Source organism: Helianthus annuus, chromosome 10 (genome assembly GCF_002127325.2).
Source record: "Helianthus annuus cultivar XRQ/B chromosome 10, HanXRQr2.0-SUNRISE, whole genome shotgun sequence".
Classification (NCBI taxonomy): domain Eukaryota; kingdom Viridiplantae; phylum Streptophyta; class Magnoliopsida; order Asterales; family Asteraceae; genus Helianthus; species Helianthus annuus.
In genome coordinates this window covers 123594954-123601731 of record NC_035442.2, presented here as the reverse complement: position 1 = coordinate 123601731, position 6778 = coordinate 123594954, and positions in this window count along the sequence as shown.

Here is a 6778-nt window from a genome sequence, read left to right as displayed (position 1 = left end):
TTCCATCCAACGGCGTTGCCTCATATTTAACTCCTTCTGATTAAACAAATGTTGAAGGCTCTTATGATCCGAACAGATCACAAACTTGATACCATACAGGTAATGCCTCCACAGTTTTAGTGCGAACACAACGGCACCCAGCTCCAAGTCATGGGTGGTGTAATTCTTCTCGTGCACCTTTGACTGTCTCGAAGCATAGGCAATGACTTTGCCTTTCTGCATGAGCACACAACCCATGCCAGTGTGTGATGCGTCGTAGTAAACTACGAACTCCTCGGTACCTTCCGGTAGTGTCAGCACAGAAGCGTTGCTCAGCTTTTGCTTTAGAATATCAAAGGACTCTTGCTGCTTAGGCCCCAAACAAATTTTATCTTCTTCTTGGTCAGGGAAGTTAAGGGCGCAGCAATCCTTGAAAAATTTTCAATGAATCGTCTGTAGTATCCTGCTAACCCCAGGAAACTACGAATCTCAGTAGGCGTCTTTGGATACCACGCTCGCTTTAGCCTCTACTTTAGCGGGATCCACCTGGATACCACGCTCGCTGACAACATGTCCTAGAAATTGGACTGCTCGTAGCCAGAATTCGCACTTGGAGAATTTGGCATAGAGTTTCTCCTGATGTAGCAGCTTGAGAATACAGCGAAGGTGTTTCTCATGGTCAGCTTGGTTCTTCGAGTATATAAGAATGTTGTCGATGAAAACGATGATGAATTTATCCAAGTACGGCTTGCAGACGCGATTCATGAGATCCATGAACGCAGCCGGTGCATTAGTGAGCCCAAAAGGCATCACTAGGAACTCGTAGTGATCATAGCGAGTCCTAAATGCTGTTTTATGTACGTCTTCATCTCTGACTTTCAGTTGATGATAGCCTGACCTCAAGTCGATCTTCAAAAAATAACTTGCCCCTTGTAACTGATCAAACAGATCGTCGATCCTCGGCAAGGGATATCTATTCTTTATCGTGACTTTATTAAGCTCACGATAATCGATGCACAGATGCATCGATCCGTCCTTCTTCTTAACAAACAGGACAGGTGCTCCCCAGGGAGATGAACTAGGTTTGATGAAACCTTTAGCCAGTAGTTCATCCAGCTGGGTCCTTAACTCCTTCATCTCGGTTGGCGCTAGCCTGTAAGGTGCTCTAGCAATCGGTGCTGCTCCAGGGATGATATCGATCCTGAATTCCACTTACCTATCTGGTGGCAAACCAGGCAGATCTTCAGGGAAAACTTCTAGATACTCCGAAATGACGGGAATGTCTTCTATCTTCGGTTTAGGCTCTTCAATGATCACCTGTGCCATGTAGATGACACAACCCTTCTTTAGACATTTTGAAGCTTTGAGCATAGTCACTTGCTCAGGCAATCCGTACTGGGTATCTCCCCGAATGGTAAGCGATTCACCAGCCGGAGTCTTTATCACAATCTGCTTTCTGTTGCAGACGATTTGGGCCTGGTTGTGAGATAACCAGTCCATACCCAATACTAGGTCAAAACCGGCCAATTTAAAGGGAAGTAGAGATAGAGGAAAAGAGTGGTTCTTAATGGATATCACACATCCATCTAACATAGTGGAGACGGTTTCTATGGTTCCATCCGCTAGCTCTACCTCGTAATTCACATTTAAGGTTTTGACAGGCATATTCAGCAATTTGCAAAATTTATGATCTACGAATGACTTATCAGCGCCTGAATCAAAAAGTACTCTTGCAAAGATATCATTTACGAGAAAAGTACCTGTGATTACGTTGTCATCCAGCACTGCTTCTTTCGCCTCCATCCTGAAGACTCTAGCATTGTTCTTCTTGGCCTCTTCAGGCTTCTTGGCATATTTAGGGCAGTTGCTTTTGATGTGCCCCTTCTCGTTGCAGTTATAGCAGGTTGCATCTTTTATTTTCTTGCAGTCCACGGTCTTGTGGTCCTTGGACTTGCACAACCCGCAAGCATACGACCTCGACTGGGTCTGCGAGTTTGACTCAAGCCTACACTTTCCAAAGTGATGTCTCTTGCAAGTTTTGCACTTGGGCTTCTCACCAGTCTGTTGCCCATCTTTCCTTGACTCTGACCCCCTCTTGTTATCACCGTTTCCACGGTGTTTCTTGCTCGACCTCCGTGAAGTTTCATCTTCACGCTTTCTCTTTTCAGCTTCTTTGTTCCTTAGCGATCTTTGTCGGACCGCATCCAGAGTAAGTGACAAAGATATATCAGCTACAGATCGAAAGGTCGCTGGCCGAGAGGCCTTCACGCTTGCCTTTATTTCAGGGGCTAACACACCGATGAAACGAGCGATTTTCTTTGGCTCTGGGGTTACCAGATATGGAACCAACCGAGACATCATGTTGAAGCTCATTAGGTAAGCTTGGCAGTCAAGGTTTGTCATCACAAATGATAGAAAATCGGATTCTATCTTTTCCACCTCATGTTGAGGGCAGTAATTCTCCTTAATGAGAGAAACGAATTCCTCCCATGTCATGCTATATAGAACAGCCTTTCCCGAGGCCTGAACCAACGACCTCCACCAAGCTAGGGCCTCGCCCTTGAATGATTGAGACACAAACTTTACCACGTCTCTTTCCGCACAGCCGCTGATGTCTACCACGGTGTCCATCTCGTCAAGCCATGTCATACAATCGACCGCTCCTTTCTCCCTGTTGAAGTCTCGGGGCTTGCACGATACAAAGTATTTGTAGGTGCAGCCTCTGGCGCGAGATGCGTCAGTATATACTCTTTCTTGACGGACACTGTTTTCATTGGACGAATGATTATCATCGTCCTTTTTAGGCTTGGACAGCGGTTTGTGATGTGTGTCAGTGTATATATGTTTTTAGATATATATTTAAGCCCTTTTTACACTTTTAGCCAAGTTTTAAATTTATAAAACACGATATTTACTAACACTAAACACACATATGGGCAAGTGCACCCATCGTGGACGTAGTATAGTGTTGGTAAGATACCGAGGTCGTCCAAGGACACAAGAGCTTTTAATACCGGTTTATCCTCAACGTCTAATCAAATCAAAAAGTTAGAAAAATGTTTTAAACTAAGAAAAATAAAAACTAACTAAATGCTGAAAAATAAAAACAGATAGACAAGATGAATCACTTGGATCCGACACGTGTATTAGTATAACCTTTGATTATTTTCGCACTTTTGCACTTGTTTAAGAGATTATCTTAGTTATTGTAGTAGGCCCCTCTTTTGAAGGCGACGTTACCCTCAACCCAGTAGTTTGAGTCAGCAAGGATACAATCCTAAAGGGTCGGATTATTGAAAGATAATGAATTAAGTTATTAATGCAAATTATGGTAGGCCCCGCTTTTGGCGGTGACGTTACCCTCGGCTAAGTAGTCTGAGTCAGCAGGGATACAGTCCTAAATAGCCGGGTTATAGTATTAATAGTAGTTAACTTATGAGGGGGTCAAAGAGTTTGGATCCCCGCCATCCAATACCTATGGGCATTGAAGGAGATCCTACTAAATTTGACCCAGGTCCCAAGCAGGACCTCTAAACGCTGAACAAGGGCAAGACCCTTACCAAACCGTTCCCTTAACCCCCGACCAGGTAGCCAACATACCTCCATATAGACCGTGGAGATATGAATGGTGAAAATCTTTTATTTTATATAGACAGTAAAATAATGCCAAGACACCACGGACAAACGATAAGGAAAGATCACCTTCAACATAAGTAACTAGTTATTAAAGTCATTAATACAAAACCAAATAAAAAGTGCAAAAGATTAAAAATAAAAAGTATTATACTAAACACTTGTCTTCACCAAGTGATGTAAGAGACTTAGGCAAACATGGCCTTGATTGTCAAGAACTCTTACGATCAATCTTGGATCCCGAGACGACTCACACACTCTACGATGGACAATGGATGATGGTGGTGGATGATGGTGTTATGGTGGTGGTGGGTGGTGGATGAAGTGTGAGAGAGGTGGTGTGCCAAGGGATGAGAGAGAATGAAGCCAAGCTCCTCTATTTATAGGCTGAACAGAAGGCTGGACACGGCCCCGTGTCCGCTGGACACGGCCCCGTGCCCGCCTGACACTCTCTCTCCTCATTAATTGTAATTGCGAATTACAATTAATGCGCCTGCTGTACATTCACCACGCCCCCGTGCTCGCTGGACACGGCCCCGTGGTGGGCAATGGAAGCTTCTACTAGTTTGTCTTTTCTGCTGCTTCCTGGGCACGCCCCCGTGTTCGCTGGACACGGGGCGTGTTCAGACTCTGTTTCTTCTCCTTTGCCTTGGGAGATGCCGTTGAGGGTCCGGGCAGTCCACTTTTGTTCCTTTTCTTGTATTTATGGTAGAATTAGCTGTCTTTTTGCTTCTTTTGTGATTTTGAGCTCATTTCATCCTGAAAATACAAAAGGAAGACAAAAACACTCTTTTTCCAACATTAGTACTTAAAAAGGGTTAGTTTTATGCCCTAATTGATGTGATTTATATGTTGCATTTTACACACATCAAATACCCCCACACTTGAACTTTTGCTTGTCCTCAAGCAAAACTCTTTAAATGTGGCTTACACTCCCAAATGGAATAGGTAGAAGAGAAGTTTTTTAGCTTGTCCTAGAGTGTCGGGAATCCAAGGTTTTTTTATAGGTTTTATTTTTATTTATTTACAATCCTATTCGTTATGATTTATTTTGAACTTTTCATAAGATGAATTACTTATTTGGGCATAGCATGCCTTATTAAAATTCCATTTATATACAAGTTCACATACCTCACGGGAGATCACTCAACACTCGGCCGAAGGTGTATATTTTTAGTGAATCACTCGAGAACGGCACGGAACTTACGTCTTCCATAGGCTTGCCAAGCAATCAATCCTCCTCCTTTTTAACTTTTTACCTTTGTAAATATCAAGAGGACTTTTTGGGTGAAGGCTTGGGTTTAAAGGTGGGTGGTTGGTTAGTGGTTAGTAAAAAGGGCGAAAATCGTAACAAGCGTCGGTTTTTGTGAAGTACCTTATTTTTAGTGACTTTTTATTTTGAAGTATTTCTCCAAACAAGCTTTTGTAGCTTTTGTTTGTTTTTGACTTCATCATTTTTATTTTTTTTGATCGTCACATAAAAAAATGAGTTTACGAAAAAGCGAACTTGTTACTAAAATAAAAATAAATAAAAAGGTTTTTGGTGGGTAAAAAGGGTTTTGGGGTAATGAAATGAAAGGTTTAGGCTCAAAGGGGCTATCTAGGGGGATTTTTGGGTAGGTAAAAAAAATAAAAAATAATGGTTTTGAAAGAAAAAATGGTTAGTCCTAATGCCTCCATCATTTACTTACTTGGGTTTAAGTTGGTAAGGACCGGGAATGTATCGTCGTGGCAAGTTCTAGATTTGTAAGGACCGAGCGGCTATTCACACAAGAAACGAAAAATGAGCATTTAATCTAAATATGTGTATTTTTGTGCTCAATAAAGGCTCAAAACTCACTTTTGTGGGAATGGGTTTTTAATGTGACCAAGCATATATAATCGAATTTTAAACTAGACTTGTTATGCCGTTTCATAATTTTCTTATGTTGGTTCCTTTTTTATCACGACGCTATCGGTTGTAAACTTGTAAAAATATAACCTTTTTAGAACTTGTTATTCCCAACTTAAACTAAGACAAGTAAATAAAAAAAATGAAAAAGTTTTTGAAAAAAATTTGGGGTGTTTAGCGGTTCCAATAGAGTTTTGTGTAAGGCTTGTGTTTAGGATTTTGCAAAATTTCAAGGTTTTAGCATCCCCCCCCCCACACTTAAATTACACATTGTCCTCAATGTGTCCAAAAATAATGTTTTTGGTTGATTAGAATGTATAAAAGTGTGTTAAAAAGCAAAGATTTATGTTACTGGCAGTCTGGACACGGCCCCGTGCCCATTGGACACGACCCCGTGGTGAACTGCCAGTAACGATAACTTACAGAAGCTGAACACGGGGGCGTGTCGGCTGGACACGACCTCGTGTCTGGCAAAAATTTGCAGGTCAGTAGCCAAACAGCAGATCTGGGAGATGAACACGGGGGCGTGTCGGCTGGACACGTCCCCGTGTGGACAGTCTGTTAGCCTGAAAAATAGGTTTTGTCTCCCGGTTTCTCCATCATGAGGCTGCAAGTGCTAATGTTTAGCATTCTAACCCTCGCATTGCACCTGTTTAAACACTAAATACCAACCAAACAAGCACAAACCATCCTAAATTACCATCGTCAAGCATCATCCAAACACAAAGTAAAAATAAAACAAAGATAAAAAGTAGTTAGAGAAAGTAAATTGTTCGACAAATGGCACGCAGGCCATGAATTGTTTGATAGATAGAAGGGCACTTAAACCTGTGGGCTCATCACCAACCAGCCCCTTGTTCCTCCAAGCCTCCTACTCCATGTCTTCATCACTACCATCACCTCCACCCCCTTGCCTCGCCATGTACTCCCGGATGCTACCGATATCATCTTGTATATCGTTAATGTTGCGTTTGATAGCTCCAACCCGGTGGTGTGTGTTGTTGGCGAGGTTGTAGGTGTTCCTTGAGCACATGAGGTTTTCCTGCAAAAGATCATGTAAACTTTGAAAGTTAGGAAAACCACCTCCTTGAGAGGAGGATTGGCCCGCATCGCCTTGGGGTGGATACTGAAAATGGGGATGTGGTGCATGAAGAACTAGAGCCTCTTGCGGGTTCCATGCATAGCCTTGCGTTCTCTGAAAGCTCACCGTCCCGTCCTCCGCTTCATAAAGCAAGTTCATGGATCGGCAAATGTGATAATCGACCCGTCCCGACC